The sequence below is a fragment of the Pongo abelii genome, chromosome 9 (genome assembly GCF_028885655.2).
Source record: "Pongo abelii isolate AG06213 chromosome 9, NHGRI_mPonAbe1-v2.0_pri, whole genome shotgun sequence".
Lineage (NCBI taxonomy): Eukaryota > Metazoa > Chordata > Mammalia > Primates > Hominidae > Pongo > Pongo abelii.
Window position 1 is genome coordinate 11,761,832 of NC_071994.2, and position 21,930 is coordinate 11,783,761.

General features: G+C 44.4%; 1 long non-coding RNA gene across 1 annotated transcript in view; it reads right to left on the minus strand.

The window, feature by feature from the left end:
• Positions 1-1,821: 1,821 nt before the first annotated feature.
• The window catches only part of LOC129048578 (uncharacterized), a 37,036-nt gene continuing 16,927 nt past the window's right edge, over positions 1,822-21,930 (minus strand). The window contains exon 3 of the long non-coding RNA XR_008511014.2: positions 1,822-3,998. This is a non-coding gene — a long non-coding RNA (uncharacterized LOC129048578). The remainder of the gene's footprint in view (positions 3,999-21,930) is intronic.

Below are 21,930 nucleotides of genomic sequence, written 5' to 3' on the forward strand. Positions count from 1 at the left end.
TCATCTTAGGAAAAACTGACGTCTTAATAATATCGAGTGTCCCAATCCATGATATAGTTCTCCATTTATCTAGGTCTTCACAGTGATGTTTTGTATTTTCATTGTATAGGTTTTGTACATCTTTTGTCAAATTTATCCCTACAGATTTCATATTTTTATACTATGTTAAAAGAAAAACTTCAGACAAAATAAATGTAACAGATTTTATTTGAGCATTAAAGCATTAATGAATTGGGCAGCACTCGAAATCAGAAGAGGTTCATGTAGCTGCACTTAACCACTACAAGCAGATCTTCATAGTCTGAACACAGAAGTAAATAACTTAATTGACTACAGGTAAGCATTTGTTTTGTTTTGTTTTCTTTGTAGACACAGGGTTTCACCATCTTGACCAGGCTGGTCTCGAGCCCCTGGCTTCAAGTGACTCCCCCACCTTGGCCTCCCAAAGTGCTGGGATCACAGGCATAAGCCACCATGTTCAGCCACTACTTATCTTATTTGGGTATGATCTTGTGGAAAGTTCCTAGTTATGTAACTAATGGCTAACTGGCTATTTGTGATTGGCTGAAGCTTGGTATCTGTTTTGGTTTCCCAAAATTAATTAGTTACAAAGAATGCCTCTAGGTTAAGTTTCACCACTTTGCTTGTGTAAGGGTTCTGGATACAGAAACAATTCCAGGTTAATAACTTCCTGCTTATTTTGCTTTAACAGCTATTATGAATGGTATTCTTATTTCAATTACCAATTGTTTGTTGCTAGTATATAGAAATACCACTGGTTTTTAATATATCCTACTTGCATCCTAAAAACTCACTCAAATCACTTATTAGTCTCAATAGCTTTTTTGTAGATTCCTCAGGATTTTTGGTATAATCATGCTGTTTGCAAATAAAGGTTTTTTTTTCTCCCTTCCTGGAATTATTTTATTTCTTTCTGTTGCATTATTACATTGCCTAGAATCTCCAGTACACTGTTAAATAAAAATGGTAAGAGTGAATGTCTTTGTCTCTGAACTTAGGGGAAAAACATCGTCTTTCACAATTTAGTATAATGTTACCTATATTTTTTCCATAGTTGTCTTTAATCAATTATCTCTTGAGATGGGATCCTTCTATGTTGCCCAGGCTGGTCTTGAATTCCTGAGCTCAAGGGATCCTCTTTCCTCAGCCTTCTGAATAGCTGGGACTATAGGCATGTACCACCACACCCAGCTTATCTATTTTGAGAAGTTCCCTTTATGCCTAGTTTGCTGAGAAGTTTTATCATGAATGGATATTGAGTGTTATCAAATCCTGTTTCTGTATCTATTGAGATGATTATATGGTTTTTCTTTTTTAGTCTATTAGTATGGTGAACTATATTAACTGATTTTTTTAATGTTAAACAAATCTTGCATTTCTGGAATAAACCCCACTTGGTCAAGATGTATTACCCTTTTTATATATTTTTGTTAAATTTGATAAAATTATATTAAGAATCTTACATCTATGTTCATGAGAGATACCTGTCTCTAGTTTCCCCTTTTGTAATGTTTTGTCTGGTTTCAGTATCAGGGTAATTTCAGCCTCATAGAATGAGTTGTGAAGTATTCCCTACTTTTCACCTTTCTGTAGGTGTTTGTGTAGAGTTGGTATTATTTCTTCCTTAAATGTTTGACAGAATTAATCAGTTAAGTCATCTGTTCCTGGAATCTTCTTTGTGGGGTGGTTTTTAAGTATAAATTTAATTTCATTTAACATTCCTTGCAGTGCAGGTCTGTTGCTGCTGTGTTTTTTCAACTTTTGTATGCCTGAAAAGGCATTGATTCTATTATCATTTTTGAAAGATATTTTTGCTGGTAGAGGGTTTTAGGTTGACAGATTTTCTCTTTCAGCTTTTAAAGGTATTTCTCCATTGTCTTCTGGCTTACATCATTTTTGACAAGAAATCTGCTGCTATTCTTATATTTTTTGCTTTATATGAATGGGTCTTTTTTTCCTCCAGCTGTTTGTGCAAGATTTTATCTTTATCCCTGGTTCTAAGCATTTGATTTTGATGCACCTTGTACTTTTTATAACATTATCATATCAGAGTTAATTTACCTTCTTGGATCTAGGATCTATAGTTTTTATTTTGAACTTTTTTGTTTGTTTGGTTTGTTTGTTTGTTTCCTTGAGACAGTGTCTTCCCCAGTTTGGAGTACAGTGGTGCAATCTTGGCTCACTGCAACCTCTGCCTCCTAGGTTCAAGTGATTCTCCTGCCTCAGCTTCCCAAGTAGCTGGGACTGCAGGCGTGCACCACCACACCCAGCTAATTTTTGTATTTTTTAGTAGAGACGGCTTTCACTATATATTGGCCAGGCTAGTCTCAAACTCCTGACCTCAGCTGATCTGCCCTCCTCGGCCTCCCAAAGTACTGGTATTACAGGCATGAGCCACCACACCCAGCCTATTTTGAACTTTTTTCTGGGTCACAATAAGTTACTTTTCAAGGCTTGCTTTTAGGCTTTGTTAGGTGAGAGCAGAGATGCTGCTAATTTTTCCTCTCCAGTGATCTTTCTGAGTTCCCTACCCAGTGCCCGAATACTATGAGTTTTGTCTTCGCTGTGGCTGGTGGGAAGATAAACTGTTCCTGGCCTGTGTGAACTCTGCGAATCATCTAGGTTCTTTCACCAAATGTATGCATCAACCAATACTCACCTGAAGATTCTATTAATAACAAGACCCCCTACAAATCTCCAGTGCTCTATGCAGCTCTCTCCTCTCCAGTCCTCTGCCCTGTGAACTCTTGCCACCTGGGTCTCCCCAGACTCCCAACTTTGTTTCCTCAACCCAGGGAGACTTCTGGGCTCTGAGTAGATCCTCTCTCCCTGTTCTGCAGCCTGCAAATTTCCTCCAGGAAGTAAACTGGTTCATAAGGCTCATTCTGTTTGCTTCCCTCTCTCAGGAACAACTGTTCTGAACTGCTTATTGTCCAATGTCTAAAAACAGTTATCATACAAACCTAATTTGTCAGGTTTTTTTATTAGTTAAAGGCAGGAGAGCATTTACTATTTACTAGTCCCTGTTCCTCCATCTTGGTTGGAAGCAGAATCCTAACAACTGATATATTATTGTAGTCTCATGACTTCTTGCCAAATACATTTCCATAAACAGAAATGATTGAAGACATTAAAGACAATATTTTCTTATTTTTATGCATAGGATAACAATGGCATTGCAACACAACTAAAGAAGAAGACATCACTCAGAAATCCTTAACTTGGTTCCAGTTGTCAGAGGCATTCAAACCAGAGCAACTCCATCTTTAATAGGGGATAGATAAAGTAAGGCTGAGACCTACTGGGTCGCATTCCCAGAAGGTTAGGCATTCTTAATCACAGGATGAGATAGAAGTTCGGCAGGATTGGTAGCACAAGATACAGGTCATAAAGACCCTGCTGATAAAATAGGATGCAGTAAAGAAGCCCACCAAAACCCACCAAAGCCAAGATGGCAATGAAAGTGACCTCTGGTCATCATCACTGTCCATTATATGCTAACCAACTTTAATGCATTAGGACGCTGAAAGACACTCCCTCCAGCACCATCACCATGGCAACATCCAGATGGTACCCTATATAGTCTAAAAAGGGGAGGAACCCTCAGTTTTGGGAATTGCCTGCCCCTTTCCTAGAAAACTCATGAGTAATCCACCTCTTGTTTAGCATATAATCAAGAAATAACCGTAAAAATAGCCAACCAGTAGCCCTCAGGGAAGCTCTGCCTGTGGAGTAGCCATTCTTTTGTTTGCTTATTTCTCTAATAAAATTGCTTTCACTTTATCCTACGAACTCACCTGAAATTCTTTCTTATGTAAGGTCCAAGAACCCTCTTTTGGAGTCTGGATCAGGACCCCTTTCCAGTAACACAGCTACGTGGAGGATGAGCTGGCAGGATGGCTTGAGCTCAGGAGGTCAAGGCTTCATTGCGTTGTGATCGTGCCACTGCACTCCAGCCTGGGTGATAGAGTGAGACCCTGTCTCAAAAAAAGAAAAAAATGCATCTCTTCTGCACCACGTATGGAACCAATTGAGAGACACAGCTGTCAAATACCTTACCATGTGGCCAAAAACAATAAAAAAACACATGCTCTCTGAAGGTAAAGAGGGCCCAAAAGAAAAGAAGAAGAAAGTAGCTATACATGCCCTGTTCCTTCTCCCAGATTCACTAATCAAATAACCCACTCCTTATTCCATAAGGAAACAAGAAGCCAGAAGAATGGAAGTTTCTCCCTCTACTCGCTACCCAGCATCCCCCTTTAGAGAGGAAGAAAGACACTTTCAATTATACAAGGAACACTGTTGTTTTAAATGCGTTCAGAATGGAAAAGGAAAACTTCCAGTCATCAGAAAATAATAAACTTCTAAAACAACTCTCCCATTGTAAAAAAAAAAAAAAAAAAAAAAAAAAAACCTAGAAAACTGGGCCGGGCACGGTGGCTCACGCCTGTAATCCCAGCACTTTAGGAGGCCAAGGCAGGTGGATCATGTGGTCAGGAGTTCGAGACCAGCCTGGCCAACATAGTGAAATCCCATCTCTACTAAAAATTAAAAATAAAAATAAAAAAATTAGCCGGGTGTGGTGGCAGGCGCCTGTAATCCCAGCTACTTGGGAGGCTGAGGCAAAGAGAATCGCTTGAACTCAGGGGGTGGAGGTTGCAGTGAGCTGGGATCGTGCCACTGCACTCCAGCCTGGCAACAGAGCGAGACTCCATCTCAAAAAAAAAAAAAAAAGAAAAGAAAAAAGAAACCTAGAAAACTGAAAGAAATGTGGAAAATAACAATGTTCAGACATTGGACAACAGGCAGCGCAGGACTGTAATTTCTGTGAGAAGGGAAACAGATTATTTAAGGCCTATTATTAGGTTGATGCAAAAGTAATTGTGGTTTTTGTCATTACCTTTAATTGCAAAACCTGCAATTACTTTTGCACCAACTTTTATCACCCAGGCTTTCTGCCTGGGAGCAACTTCTGGACTGCAGTGTGGAGATGTGGAATCCAAACAGAGCCAGCAACCTCACTGAGCTGAGGAGAATAAAAGAGAAGTTCAGGATGGCCAAGGCAGCTAGATTTCTCAGGCGAGGAGAGAGCTATGCAAACAAATCTGCAGAATATAAAAAGTACTCCTACAACTCAATAAAAAGAAGTCAAACACCCCAATTCAAACATAGGCAAAAAAAATTACACATACACTTCACCACGGTAGATATATGAATAGCCAATAAGCACATGAAAAAATGCTCAACATCATTAGTCATCAGGAAAATGCAAGTAGACCACAATGAGATGTCCCTTCATATTCATATAAATGGTTAAAATGAAAAGACTGGACATATCAAGATGTCGGCAAGAATGTGGAATAACTGGAACTCTCATCCATTGCTGGTAGAAATATAAAATTTGGAAACACTTTGGAAAACAATTTGACAGTTTCTGATAAAGTTAAATATATGACCTAGCAATTTCACTTCAGTTATTTACCCAAGAGATATGAAAGTACATGTCCCCTCACTATACACAAATGTTCATGGCAGCTTTCTTTGTAATAGCCAAAAACTGGAAACAACACAAATGTTCATCAACAGGTGAATGAATAAGCAAACTGTGGTTATACATACAATGGAATACTATTCAGTATTAAAAAGGAATGGGGCCAGGCGTGGTGGCTCACGACTGTAATCCCAGCACTTTGGAAGGCCGAGGTGGGCGGATCACGAGGTCAAGAGATCGAGACCATCCTGGCCAACATGGTGAAACCCCGTATCTACTAAAAATACAAAAATTAGCTGGGCGTGGTGGCGCGCGCCTGTAGTCTCAGCTACTCGGGAGGCTGAGGTAGGAGAATCTCTTGAACCCAGGAGGTGGAGGTTGCAGTGAGCGGAGATCGCGCCACTACACTACAGCCTGGCAACAGAGCAAGACTCCATCTCAGAAAAAAAAAGGAATGAACTACTGGCACACTACAAGGTGGATGAATCTCAAAAACATTTTGCTGAGTAAAAGAAGCCAGACACAAAAGAGGATATACTGTATGATATCATTCATTTGAAACTCCAGAAAAGACAAATCCATTGCCTAGGGTAGAAGATGAGAATTGGCTAGGATACAGTACTAGGGAATTGCTGGGGTGGGAGAGGCAGGAGATGAAAATGTTCTATATAGTGGTTATGTGGTATAAAAATTTATCAGAGCTGCCTGTAATCACAGCACTTTGGGAGGCCAAGGCAGGTGAATCACCTGAGGTCAGGAGCTTGAGACCAGCCTGGCCAACATGGTGAAACCCCATCTCTACTAAAAATACAAAAATTAGCCGGGCGTGGTAGTTCACACCTGCAGTACCAGCTACTCAGGAGGCTGAGGCATGAGTATCTCTTGAACCCAGGAGGCAGACGTTGCAGTGAGCCAAGATCGCACCAATGTACTCCAGCCTGGGCAACACAACGAGACTCTGTCTTTAAAAAAAAAAAAAAATTGTCAGAGCTTGTAAAAATGTACCCCCAAAATTGATGCATTTTATTGCGTATACTAAACCCTAATAAAGTTTCACTCAGGTGCATGAACCATGTTCAACTAATCAGTACTCACACCTAGGGCCTTGACTCTTGCGATAGAACACAAAGCTGCAGGAACATTTGGGAAATGACACACAATAGCAATGACTGTGAGAGTCCAGAGAAGAATGGAAATCTCCAGGGAATACTCCAGTGGCGTCCTAGCCAAACTGTTTCCTGGCCTCCCTCAGCTCCTGCCCATTTCTGAGCCAGATTCTCATCAACTCCATGAGCAGCCCATTATCCTTCCAGTGATTTTTCTACAGCTTACATTAGCCACAGTCTGTTTTTGTTGTTTACACCCAACAACCCTGACTAATACAGCCATTCTATCACTCAGCCTAAGAGGCTTCCCTGGCTTCAGTTTCCCTGTGCTTCCGGGTTATGGCTTTTTTATGGCTCTTTTTTTTTTTTTTTTTTTTTTTTGAGACAGAGTTTCGCTCTAGTTGCCCAGGCTGGAGTACAATGGCACGATCTCGGCTCACTGCAAACTCCACCTCCCAGGTTCAAGCAATTCTCCTGCCTCAGCCTCCCAAGTAGCTGGGATTATAGGCATGCGCCACCACACCTGGCTAATTTTGTATTTTTAGTAGAGAGGGGTTTCTCCATGTTGGTCAGGCTGGTCTCAGACTCCCGACCTCAGGTGATCCACCCACCTCGGCCTCCCAAAGTTCTGGGATTACAGGTGTGAGCCACCGTGCCGGCCTTTTTTTTTTTTTTTTTTTTTTTTCTTAAGAGGGAGTCTCCACTGTTGCCCAGGTTGGAGTGCAGTGGCGTGATCTCAGCTCACTGTAACCTCTGCCTCCTGAGTTCAAGCGACTCTCCTGCCTCAGCCTTCCAAGTAGCTGGGATTACAGGTGCCCGCCACCACGCCCGGCTAATTTTTTGTATTTTTAGTATAGACAGGGTTTCACTATGTTGGCCAGGCTGGTCTCAAACTCCTGACCTCGTGATCCACCCACCTCGGCCTCCCAAAGTGCTGGGATTACAGGCGTGAGCCACCGCGCCCAGCCCAGGTTATGCCTCTTATGATGGAAGTATTAGCCAGGACTCTTTCAGTTGTAAGTGACACAAAACTAACTGGCTTAAGCCCCTGCCCCAAAAAAAAAAAAAGCAGATAGCAGATTTGCTGGCTTCCATGATTCAGGCACCCAACATCATCATGGATCCAGGTTCTTTTCAACCCTCTCCTCAGCAGGTCAACAACTCCCCTCATGAGAGCAAGAGGGCTGCAGTGGCTACAGGCATCACCCCCTCACACAGCATCCAAAGGCAGAAAAGGAAGTTACTCCTCACATATCTGTTTGGAAGAGCAAGACATCTCTTTTGAAGACCTTTCCCAAAAGCCACCTCCCCCACGATGGGCTTCCTGCCACATTTCTTGGCTAGAATTGTGTTACATTACAGATATAAGTGACAGCCTTGGGCTGCCATAACAAAATACCACAGGCTGGGTGGCTTAAACAACAGAAACTTATTTTCTCACAGCTCTAGAGGCTAGAAGTCCACAATCAAGCTGTCATCAGGTTTGGTTTCTCCTGAGGCCTCTCTTTGGCTTGCAGATGGCCGCCTTCCCACCATGTCCTCGCGTGGCCTTTCCTCTGAGCACGTGCGTCCCACCCTGCTGTCTCTCTCTCTTCTTGTAAGGACACCAGTCACACTGGATTAGGGCCCCACCCCATGACCTCATTTAACCTTCATTACCTCCTTAAAGGTCCTATTTCCAAATACAGTCACATTGGGGGTTAGGGCTTCAACATATGAATGAGGGGGACACAATTCAGTCCATAACAGGGGCTAAGATGTCAGAACACCTGGATTCGCCCGGGCCTTGTTCAGGGCGCAGACCCCAGTATGCCCAGACAACTGAAGAATGTTAAAGCACCTGATGGCTCTTTATCATGTCACATACACTGGTACAATTCTGGAAAGGGGGAAAAAATTGGGGGTGAACTACAGAGACTATTATAATGAGAAAAGAGACCCTGCTAACACAAACTTCTAACAAAGAATTCCTCCTTCAAGTGAAGGTTGAGCTGTGTCCTGGCCCTCGTCTAGGGCTGAAGGCCCAGGCTCAGGGATTCGCGCAGAGGTGATGCTCACAGGTTAAGGGATGCCAAAGCCCACGCACCACGGCATTTCTGCATGGGCTCTTCCGAGTCTCCCCAGTTCAGTCTGGCTCAGAGTGAGGTAGGACCTGGCCCTGAGAAAGGAGAGCTCAGCTCAGGCTTCATGCTCACACCAGCTTGGGCCCCCCTTAACCCCTTCGTGCTTGCCCTTCCTGCCCACATGTTCCAGTGTGGTGAAGAGACTCAAACATGTCCCTCCTTCACAGGAAGGTACTTTCCTCTGCCGAATCCAATTTTACTTGCCCATTTGACCTCCTGGAACAAACCACTGACCTGATGAGTCTTATAATTAAATGTCTGACTCTCAAGTCAGTTTAACTTGGTGCTTCAAAAGAAGTTATAAAAACTACCGGGCCAGGCGCGGTGGCTCACGCCTGTCATCCCAGCACTTTGGGAGGCCGAGCCAGGTGGATCACCTGAGGTCAGGAGTTCAAGACCAGCCTGGCCAACGTGGTGAAACCCTGTCTCTACTAAGAATACAAAAATTAGCCAGGCATGGTGGCAGGCATCTGTAATCCCAGCTACTTGGGAGGCTGAGACAGGAGAATCACTTGAACCCGGGAGGCAGCGGTTGCAGTGAGCCGAGATCGTGCCATTGCACTCCAGCCTGGGTGACAAGAGTGAAACTCCATCTCAAAAAAAAAAAAAAAAAACTACTGCTGGCCATTAGGAGGCCTAGGGCTACAGCAGACCCAGGAACTGATAGGTGCAGGAGACAAAGGCAGCCCCTCTCCTCCCCTCTCCTCCTCCTCCACTGGCAGAAAGGAAACGGGTTGCTTGATTTGCAGACCCAGCCCCCAGCCACTTGACCAGGCCTAGTTTCCATGGCCTTCAATGACCTCATGCAGAAAATGGGGGGTGTCAGCTACTTCCAGCAGATCCAAGTCACCCTGGTGGTCCTCCCAGTGCTCCTGTGTTTGCACACTACTCTGCAAAACTTCACTGCCACTGCCTCTCCCCACCCAACCCCTGCTGCCCCCACCTGCCAACGCCAACCTCAGCAAGGACAGGTGGCTGGAGGCTTGGCTGCCCCAAGACTGGCAGGTGTGGCCTCAGTCCTGCCTCCACTTCACCTCCTCCCAATGGGGACCACCTTTTCCTAATGACACAGATGCCAACAACATGGGGCCAGAGCCCTGCACCAATGGCTGGATTTATGACAACAGCACCTTCCTGATGACAACTGTGACTGAAGTGAGGATAGCTGGGCCCTCTGCCCCCTTCCAACCCCTGTGCCCTCATCTTACCATCCCACCTACAGATGCAGACTGTGCAACCTTGACCCAAGTTTGTCTGAATTTGGGAAGACCCTGGAGCTTCTAAGAGTTTTACCCAGGATGAAGCTAGGGAGCTTCCTGGAGGAGGAGACATGAAGTCCTTGCAGAGAGCTGCTCCCTGCCTCCCAGCCCCCACCAGAGAGAGACGCTGCTACAGGAGTTGAATGTTCTACTTCATTTTCTCAAAATGTCAAAAAACCCTGAGGGATAAGACAATCCTGTAAGGTGAAGAGGTGATACAGAGAAAGGGAGAGAGGAGGAGTGCAGGTGGTGAGGGCAAAGGGGACATTCCTGAGCAGGGGATTCTGGACTCAGAGTCTTAGAAACAGAAACAGTTTGCTGACTTCATCTAGAAATAGATCTTAGCAGCTGGGGCCAAGAGATGGAGAGCAGCCAAGGAACTAAGACGGGAAAGAGAAGATGGTTATGGAGCGGGGCCGGGGGGGTCCTTTCATCTCTAGTGATTTAACGCCCCTCCCCGTAAACATACACACACACACGTGCAATTGTAGTCACCCTGGCCTGCTGAGTGGTTCATCAGGCTGCATTCTGTACTTAGTAGCTGTCACATTGATCATGTTCTTAACATCTGTTCTAGTCAATGGTCTTTTGGACATAAAGAAGAGAAACCCCATCGAATCAGCTCTTGGGAAAAGAGGGCATGACTGCAAGGATACAGAGATTACAGGGAATTCAGGAACAAGAAACAAAGTGTGTTCAGGCCTCATGGAAACTGAAACCAGGAAATGGAGCATCTCTGTACACTGACTCCATTCCTCTCTCCTACTTAAATCCATTTCATCTGTGTGCTCTTCTTAAGGGATGACTACCAGTCCCAGCTCTGATTCATTATTTCTCAGATTTAGAGCCCATCAGCAACCAGAACATTTCTGTGTTTCTTAATTCACATTCCTAGAACAGGCTCATATTGATGCGCCTCTCCCTCCCCACTTAAGTCAGGTGTCCACACTTCTCCTTATCAGTGTGCCAAAGGGGAGTGTAGTGAGATTTTGCTGGCCCATTGTCCATTAGTCACAGCTGTGCAAAGAAAAGATTTTCCCCCCTCCCCCCCTTGGCTGGGTGCGGTGGCTCACACCTGTAATCCCAGCACTTTGAGAGGCCGAGGCAGGCAGATCACCTGAGGTCGGGAGTTCGAGACCAGCCTGACCAACATGGAGAAACCCCATCTCTACTAAAAATACAAAATTAGCCGGGCGTGGTGGCGCATGCCTGTAATCCCAGCTACTCAGGAGGCAGAAGCAGGAGAATCACTTGAACCCAGGAGGCAGAGGTTGCAGTGAGCAGAGATCGCACCATTGCACTAGAGCCTAGGCAACAAGAGTGAAACTTCGTCTCAAAAAAAAGAAGAAAGAAAAGATTCCCTGAGAAGGGCTGCAGTCAGGCATAGCCCCACCAAACCTGCCTCATGCAGCAACTCTCTGAAACTGGTAAAAGTTAAGCAATATTCCTACTAGAAAGACCCAAGACACAGATGCAGAAGGTAACCAATATGGCTAGTCTTCCTCTGATGCATGTAGGCATCATATGCAATCTCCTCCACGCATAGTTATGGACACTTTCTTCATTATTTGCTAGCCTCAACCCAAGTTCTTAGATATCCTTGTCCACCCACCTTAACTTGTATGTTATCCTCCCAATTCGGCTTCCCTATTTCCCTTCTTAAACTCTACTCTCTGTGTTCCAAGGCCAACAATACTCCAGGAACTATCAACCTACCTGTTGATCTTCTGTTCAAAACAGCAGGCAGTTCCATCCAAAAGCCTAGATTCCTTGCTGTCCAGAGAATCTGGATGAGTGAGCATCTTGGATTTCCTTCTAAATGGGGACTCGGTAGTAATCTCCTTACCATTTTTGGTAGTAATCTCCTTACCATCAGGTTATCTCAATAGGCACTGTGGATGGGACAATCATCCACTACCACATATGGGCACGGGGCACTAAAAGGCCTATTTTATGAGCACAGCCAAGATACCTCTTCCTTGGGCCAATAATGTCAAAGCCTATGGCTGCATCAGGAGAACATCTCATTAGGAGGATGGTTAGCTTGCATGCATAACCTAATGTGAAGCTGGATTGTTAAGCAAATGAAATGGCTCATAAGCCAACAGGGGTTACTTAAGAACAAAACATTCAGGCTGGGCGCAGTGGCTCATGCCTATAATCCTAGCACTTTGGGAGGCCGAGGCGGGTGAATTGCCTGAGCTCAGGAGTTCAAGACCAGCCTGGGCAACATGGTGAAACTCTGTCTCTACTAAAATACAAAAAATTAGCCTGGTGTGGCGGCGTGTGCCTGTAATCCCAGCTACTCGGGAGGCTGAGTCAGGAGAATCACTTGAACCTGGGAGGCGGAGGTTGCAGTGAGCCAAGATCACACCATTGCACTCCAGCCTGGGCAACTATAGCAAGACTCCATCTCAACAAAAAAAAAAAAAAAAAAAAAAAAACACAAGACATTTTATCATTTCTTTGCAATGAAGACACCCCTGCCCCAAGGCCACGTGGCTATAATTGGTAAGCACAATACAGGTAGGTCACCAGAGAAAGACAAGCCCCAGGATGCCCCTCAGGAGGAACTCCTGAAGAACCCAGTATCCCAAAGGGATACTTCAGCACTCTGAATGCAAAGCAAAAAATTAATAAATATACATGCAGGCCATGGGTTTTAATAAAAAGCCTAGCCAGGTGCAATGGCTTACTTACATAATTCCAGCACTCTGGGAGGTTGAAGTGGGAGGATCGCTTGAGCTGAGGAGTTTGAGACCAGCCTGAGCAACATAGTGAGACTCTATCTCTATTTAAAAAAAAAAATTTAATTAGCTGAGAGTGGTGGTTCATGCCTGTAGTCCTAGTTACTAGGGAGGCTGAAGTAGGAGGATTGTTTGAACCCAGAAGTTCAGGGCTGCAGTGAGCTTGTTACTACAGCAACGTCAATTCTTGCCTCCTCAGAAGAATTCAACTGAGGGACACAAGGCAGAAGAGACCGAGGCAAGTTTTAGAGCAGGAGTGAAAGTTTTTTTAAAAGCCTTAGAGCAGGCATGAAAAGAAAATAAAACACACTTGGAAGAGGACCAAGCAGACACCTTGGAGGTCAAGTGTCCCATTTGACATGGGACTTGGGGTCTTCTATGCTGGCCTACTTCTGGCGTCTTGCATCCCTTTTCCAGTGGAATGCCCCCAGAAGTTTATATACCAGTTAAATTCCGCCATTTTGCCTCTTAATGCGCATGCCTGAACTCGCTCGCCCAACTCCTGAGATCTTGTTGAGAAGCTGCCAATCACCAGTAACAGGTGTTTTTAATCTATGTGAAACTGCCTTTCCCTGGCGATGACTGCAACCAATTATTACTTTAGAGAGGCAGTGTGACAACTGCCTGATCATCACCTGATGGTCGCCTGACATTGCTGGTAGGGTGGGGGGACCCCTCTCCTGCCCCACTCATGCCTGGCTAGCTACCTACAGTAACAAGCTATGATCGTGCCACTGCATTCCAACCTGAGTGACAGAGATATCCTATCTCAAAACAACAACAGCAGCAACAACAAAACCCTGTCTGACCCCCTCCTGTTATTTTATTTTGAATTAAATATCCTGGGTGATATGGTTTGGCTGTGTCCCCACTCAAATCTCACCTTGAATTGTAATAATCCCCATGTGGCAAGGGCAGGGCCAGGTGGAGATAATTGAATCAGGGGGCAGTTCCCCCCATACTTTTTCTTATGGTAGTGAATACGTCTCACGAGATCTGATGGTTTTATAAATGGGAGTTCCCCTGCACAAGCTAAATAGAGATAGGGTCTCACTATGTTGCCAGGCTGCCTGCTACCACGTAAGACATGGCTTTGCTCCTTCTTCACCTTCTGCCATGATTGTGAGGCCTCCCCAGCCATGTGAAACTGTGAGTCCATTAAAACTCTTTTTCTTTATAAATTACCCAGTCTCAAGTATGTCTTTATTAGCAGTGTGAGAACAGACTAATACACTGGGCAATAACTAGCGACATCTATCTGAACCTATATTCATTAGGACTCTTGTTTGCAAGTGGCTGTAATTCAATTCTAGCTAATTTGAGCATAAAGGGGTTGTGTAAAGGCTCTCATTACCAAAGCAAAGATGGATGATAGAGGTGGAGCTGGCTCTAGGGACACTGGGAACCAGGGTCATGTCATCAGAATTCTTGTGTCCTTTCATCTTTGCTTGTCTTTCCATGCTGGGCATGTCTGTTGTGCACAGGATCCTTCACACAGTGGCCACTTACCATTCTGGGCTCACCCCTAGTAACCTCGAAACCAGAGAGAGAAAATAAACGTTTCTGTCTCCCACCTCCAACTTTGAAATATCTCCCACGTCCAACTTTGAAACACTGATTGGCTGGCCTGAGTCATGTGCCTACACATTAGTCCAATGACTGTAGGGCAGGGGGCGTGAGTTATTATGAATGACCCAGCCTAAGTCTCCTGTTCACTCCCACATTGCAGATGGATAACAGGCACCATTTCACCTCTCTGCTTCCTGGTTCCACTGTCATTTGTTTTCTCTTTTCCTCCTTTTCTTTCCTCTGAGGCCAGTCTCATAGCATCTGTCACTGATCACCGCCTTTATCAAGTTAGCAGTGCAGGGCCGTCCTGGGCAGTAATTCTCAGTCTCCCTCAAATCCACCACTGTCTCTTCTTAGGTTTTGGTTCCTGTTAGCGATAAAGTAATTCTCTATACTTGAGGGCCAGGAATACATAGAAATATGAGATCCTCAGGGGTTTCAGGTGTACATGAAGAGAACTCAGATGGTGAAAGCCATAATAACCCCAAGGTGGTACAAGCCCCCATGCAACTATTGCTTTTGCAGATGAGAAGCACCTTAGAGCAAACCAGAGGCTGAGAGATTCTTGCTAAGTATTTTTTATGCATCAGTCAATTGTTAATCTGGACTACATGTAGATTTCATTGTTAAACTGCATATAGATTTTTCTTTGCACTCCTCTGACTTCTTGCCTCTTTCCTACATTCTCTTGCTTCTTATCTTCTCATTCCTCAGTTCCTGTCCAGGCTGTCCTCATCCCACTCACCATGGCGTGTCCCACAGGCATCTCCACAGCCATATTCCATTCATGTATTTCCATTAAAGTGCTGTCAAATCAACTCCCAGTTTTCTTTGATATTACCCCAGAATCTCTTTCAAATAAAAGTTATGTGGCCGGGCACGGTGGCTCACCCCTATAATCCCAACACTTTGGGAGGCCAAAGTGGCTGGATCACCTAAGGTCAGGAGTTTGAGATCAGCCTGGCCAACATGGCAAAACTCCATCTCTGCTAAAAATACAAAAATTAGCCAGGCATGGTGGCAAGCACCTGTAATCCCAGCTACTTGGGAGTCTGAGGCAGGAGAATCACTTGAACCAAGGAGATAGAGGTTGCAGTGGGCCAAGACCATGCCATAGCACTCCAGCCTGGGCAACAAGAGTGAAACTCCATCTCAAAATAGCAGTTATGTGAATAAAGTAGGGGAAAAAAGGCCATTCCTGTTTGGAGAAGGTGTTCAAACGCCAGTATCTCAAATTTTACATCATGTGATATTTGCATCCACAAGATACTAAAAATACCACAGTAATAATTACATTCACAAACAAGGATTTCTTGCCAACAAAATCAACATTATCAAGTAACTATGCTTGAAGGATGAATTCATTTGGATATATATTAACACATTTTAGAGCCATTCCCTAATCATTCTGGTCATTCCAGTCCCTTTTCCTTTTTTCTGTTAACAAAAGAAATGACAGTTTAAAAATCCATTCAAAAATCCATATAGTTAATACAAAAACAAGTTCTTAATTTTAAAGAAAATGCCACAACTATTTGTCATTTTAACTTAATTTTAATGGTACATCCTTCAGCACTATGGATTTTCTACAGGGTATGGAGCTGTTTTACTCCAGCTACAAAGGAAGTACCTTCAAATCAAGAATTTTTTCTTATCTTAATTTAAAAGAACAACAAAATTATTCATCAATAAAAAGAAATGGGAGCCGGGTGTGGTGGCTCACGCCTGTAATCCCAGCACTTTGGGAGGCCTAGGTGGGCAGATCACCTGAGGGCGGGAGTTCAAGACCAGCCTGACCAACTTGGAGAAACCCTGTCTCTACTAAAAGTACAAAATTAGCCAGGTGTAGTGGTGCATGCCTGTAATCCCAGCTACTCAGGAAGCTGAGGCAGGAGAATCGCTTGAACCCGGGAGGTGAAGGTTGCGGTGTGTCGAGATCACACCATTGCACTCCAGCCTGGGCAACAAAAGCAAAACTCCATCTCAAAAAAAAAAAAAAAAAAGAAAAGAAAAGAAAAGAAAAAAAAAAAAGAAATGCGCTATGAAGCCATGAAAAATCTTGAGGGAAACTTAAATGTACATCACCAAGTGAAAAAAGCCAATCTGAAAAGGCTATACCCTGCATGGGTCCAAGTATATGACATTTTGCTTTTTTGTTGTTTTGAGGGGGGCAGGGGTTGTTTGCTTTGAGACAAGGTCTCACTCTCTCCCCCAGGCTGGCATGCAGTAGGATGATAATAGCTCACTGAAACCTCAAACTCCCAGGCTCAAATGATCCTCCCGCCTCAGCTTCCCAAGTAGCTAGCACTACAAGCATGCACCACCACACCTGGCTAATTTTTTTTTTCACTTTTTATAGAGATGGGATCTCACTATGTTGCCCAGGCTGGTCTCAAACTCTTGGGGTCAAACCATCCTCCCACCTCAGCCTCCCAAAGTGCTAGGATTACAGATGTGAGCCCCTACACCAGGCCCAACTGGAAAAGGCAAAACTATGGAGACAGTAAAAGGGTCAGTGATCACCAGAGTTCAGAGGGGACAAAGAGACAAATAGAGCACGGAGGATTTTGTAGGGCAGTGAAACTACTGTGTGATACTGTGATGGTGGATACATGTCATTATACATTTGTCAAAACATGTAGAATGGGAGGGGTGCAGTGGCTCACGCCTGTAATCCCAGCACTTTGGGAGGCCAAAGCGGGTGGATCACAAGGTCAGGAGTTCGAGACCAGCCTGGCCAACAAGGTGAAATCCTGTCTCTACTAAAAATACAAAAATTAGCCAGGCATGGTGGCACGCACCTGTAATCCCAGCGGAGGCTGAAGCAGGAGAATTGCTTGAGCCTGAGAGGCAGAGGTTGCAGTGAGCCAAGATTATGCCACAGCATTCCAGCCTGGGTGACAGAGCAAGACCCTGTCTCAAAAAAAAAAGTATATATTATATATGTATATATAATGTACAACACCAGGAGTGAACCCTAATGTAAACTCTGGACTTAAGAGTTCAATGTAGGTTCATCAGTTGTAACAAATACCACTCTGGTAGGGGTGTTGATAGTGGAGCAGCGTGTGTATGTAGAGACAGGGAATATATGAGAAATCTCTGTACCTTCCACCCAATTTTGCTGTGAACCTGAAACTGCTCTAAAAAATAAAATCTACTTTAAGAAACAACAACAGGCTGGGTGCAGTGGCTCACGCCTGTAATCCCAACACTTTGGGAGGCTGAGATAGGTGGATCACTTGACATCAGGACTTCAAGACCAGCCTGGCCAACATGGTGAAACCCCATCTCTACTAAAAATACAAATATTCGCCAGGCATGGTGGCATGCACCTGTAGTCCCAGCTACTCAGGAGGCCGAGGCAGGAGAATCGCTTGAACCCGGGAGGCAGAGGTTGCAGTGAGCTGAGATCATGCCACTGCACTCCAATCTGGGCAACAGAGCAAGACTCTGTCTCAGAAAAAAAAAGAACAAGAAAATTTACATTATTGGTTTAGTGCCAATTGTTGTTTATTCAGGGTTACAGACAACCATAACTCTCAAATATGCTTATGCAAAAATGAAAAGTTAATGGAAGGATGCAAGAGTATTTCACAGAACACAGGGTCAGGAATTTGAGCCCAGCCTTGTGAAGGACTAAGACCAATCAACTTGACTCTCCATCTACTCTCTAGCACTGACTGAATCCTGGTCCTGACTTCTCTCTAACTAGATTACTTCATTTTACCCTCCCCTCACACCATGACCCCCTCTTCCTCCTCCTACCTCTCTCTTGTTTTCTCACCTCTAATTTCACATTGGCCCAGACTTTGGGTCCCACTCCAACGTTGGGTGTCCTTACAAATCCCACTTCTCTGAGCCATATTTCCTTTTTTTTTTTTTTTTTTTTTTTTGAGATAGAGTCTTGCTTTGTCACCCAGGTTAGAGTGCAGCGGCACAATCTTGGCTCACTGCAACCTCCACCTCCTGGGTTCAAGCGATTCTCCTGTCTCAGCCTCTCAAGTAGATGGAATTACAGGTGCCCACCACCATGTCCAGCTAATTTTTGTATTTTTAGTAGAGACGGTGTTTCATGATGTTGGCCAGGCTGGTCTCAAACTCCTGATCTTAGATGATCCGCCCGCCTTGACCTCCCAAAGTGCTGGGATTACAAGAGTGAGCCACTGCGCCTGGCCCATATTTCCAAATTCATAATATAGACTCTTGTTAGCTCAGTCTAGCCCTGGGGTCAGGTGTCCTCAGTTGTGTTGGGAAGAGACAGGCTCAGGAGGTAAAAGAAGACTTCAGGAGGCCTGAGGAGAATGAGGGGTTAGTGCTCAGAATAGGAGAATAGACTGAGCAGGCACCCCAAAAGCCATCTTTTCCATACTGTAAAATAACTTGGCCAGGTGCAGTGGCTCATGCCTATAATCCTAACACTTTGGGAGGCCAAGGTGGGTGGATCACTTAAATAAGCCAGTTGGAAGTGAGCTGTGGTCCCAGCTACTCAGGAGGTTGAAGTGGGAGGATCACTTGAGCCTGGGAGGCAGAGGTTAGAGTGAGCTGAGATTGCACCATTGCACTCTAGCCTGGGCAACAGAGTCAGACCCCAGAGGAAAAAAAAGAAAAGAAAAAAAGAAAGAAAGGAAAGAAAAGAAAAGAAAGAAATAAAATAGTAACTTGAATAACTCTCACCAGGAAATAATGAGAAAGATTGTGAAGCAGGGGAGGAAGCCACTCCTTATGTGCTAATCCCAATGTAAGATCCTCCTCCCCACCAGGAGAGACAGATTATTTTCCCCAGGCCTTGTGTGGGTGCCCATCACGCCTGGCCAAGCCTGCCTGAGGTCTCCCAAGAAGACAGTGGCAATCCTTGGATTAGAACCCAGGACTCCTGGCCAGGTGTGGTGGCTCATGCCTGTAATCCCAGCAATTTGGGAGGCTGAGGCAGATGGATCGCTTGAGCTCAGGAGTTCCAGACCAGCCTGGCCAACATGACGAAACCCTGTCTCTACTAAAAACACACACAAAAAAAATTAGCTGGACGTCGTGGCTCGCACCTGTAGTCCCAGCTACTTGGGAGGCTGAGGTGGGAGGATGGCTTAAGCCTGGGAGTCAGAGGTTGCAGTGAGCCAAGATCACGGCACTGCACTCCAGCCTGAGCAACAGAGGGAGACCCTGTCAAAAAAAAAAAAAAAAAAAAAAAAAACCACAGGACTCCTCATTCCCACCCCAGAATTTTTTCCATCCCTCCAAGGTGCTTTCCTGCTCGTCTGTGCCCTCCTCAAGCAGCCACACTCTGCCAACCCAGGCTGAAGTCATGCCTGCCCTGCTCCCATCCCCATCCACAAGTTTGTCATCCAATCTGCCCGCTAGCACTCCCTCGGTGGAAGGCTGGACCTTCCCCTGACGGCCCCGCAGACAGTGACCCAGATCAGTAAAAAGCAGGAAGTAGACACCAAGCTGAGACACCAAGGAGGTGAGAACCCCGAGACCTCTGTGACACCCGTCCAGGGCTCTGCCTGCCCCCACCTTCACCCTAGAATCCAGCACATCGTGCTTCCCAGGGCAGGGACTGAGGTAAAGGGCCCCTGGGGAAACCCAGGCCCTGAGCTCCATCTACCCAGGCAGATGCTCCAAGGCAATCTGCAGAAGGCCATGAGCACGGGCCAAGCCCATCACTCAGTGCTGCAGTTGTACGCTACCCTGCTGTTTGCAGCCTCTTCCTCTTCGTCTGTGTTTTGGGTTACATTTAGAAAGGCCTTCCTCTCTCCCTAAGTTTAAAACTATTCGCCGAGATTTTCTTCAAGCACATATGTATTTGTTTGAGCTTTCATGTTGTATCATAGTTTCATCTGAAATTTAGTTTAACATAGGATAGGAAGTAGAATTCTATCTTTTTCTATTAGAAATTCTATTAGAATTATAGTAGAATTCTATTTTTTCTCCAGCCTGGGCGAGAAGAGTGAAACTCCATATCAAAAAAAAAAAAAATGGATTAGTGGTTGCTTAGGATTGGGTAGGGGATAGAGATGAATGTTTGGGGATTGAAAGCTAAAGGATACAGATTTTCTGTTTGAGGGGATGAAAGTGTTCTAAAATCTACCGTGGTGATGGTCGTACGTATGTATGAGTATACTAAATACATTCAATTGTATACTCAAAATGGATGACTTGTATGGTATGTGAATTACATATAAATAAGGCTATTATAAAATATTCACTGTTATTTGAAATTCAAAAATATTAATCAGCATAGACTTGTTCATAGATTTTTTTGCTTTTTAATGACTCTAAGTCTTTAGTTCTGTTTCTTTTTTATTCATAATATTTGCTTATGTCCTCTAGCCTTCATTTTTTGATTATTGTTACCCAAGATTTGTCCATTTCATTGATATTATTAAAGACTAACTTTTTGTTTTGTTGAGCTTCTATATTATATCTTAGTTTTCTATTTAATTTATTTATGGTATTATCGTTATTGTTGATGTTGTTGTTGTCGTTTTACAACTAAGGTAAATTGTCCCAAATGAACTTAATGAACAGTCCCACCTTTCCTGGCTGGTGTGAAACACCACGCTTATCACATACTATTTCTGGACTGTTTCATCCCATTGATTTGTCTGTCTATTCTGGTGCCAATAGTGTTCTGTTTAATTCTTAATTATAGTGTGGCGCATAAATGATTGTCTTCTTGTGGACAGCTTCTCACTGTGCCCTTCACCAGTGCTGAAGCAGGACACAGAACATATCACATCTCAGACAAAGCTTCCCCACAAAGTGTCACTAAACAGTGTCGATTTAGGCCGGGCGCGGTGGCTCACGCCTGTAATTCCAGCACTTTGGGAGACCGAGGCGGGCGGATCACGAGGTCAGGAGAGCAAGACCATCCTGGCTAATGCAGTGAAACCCCTGTCTCTACTAAAAATACAAAAAATTAGCCAGGCGTAGTGGCAGGTGCCTTTAGTCCCAGGTACTCGGGAGGCTGAGGCAGGAGAATGATGTGAACCCATGAGGCAGAGCTTGCAGTGAGCCGAGATCGTGCCACTGCACTCCAGCCTGGGCGACAGAGTGAGACTCCGTCTCAAAAAAAAAAAAAAAAAAAAAAAAAAAACTTTGTAAATTTTTCCAAGACTCCATGGGGAGATAAAGGAGATGCTTATATCACATACCACACAGCATAAAAAACTTAATAGGCATTTCTGTTCTCCTTCAAATCCTTCCTTGGCTAACAGCTATACTTGCTTCCTCTCTCCTGACTCTTCTCCCATTTAGTCTCTGAGGTCTCCTCCACTGTCCTAAAAATTGATGTCTAGCTGTAAACTTGTACACATCACTCAGCAAAGCAAAACTCCTGCCATTAAATAAATCTTTACTTCTTAGAATTCATCAGTTCATCAGATCAGTTATTACTTGAGCTATCCAGTGTGGAGGGACAGACACACACACACACACATACAAAACTTCCCAGTACAATCAATCAACTTATAAATGCAAGCATCCATCAAAAGCTGATCTCTTAGGACAGGGAATTAGGAGGGGAAAAGGGAGACCTATTGCTAAGTAAAAAATATTATTTTTTCCCAGATAATTTTTTTTGGGGGGACAGTCTCCCTCTGTCACCCAGGCTGG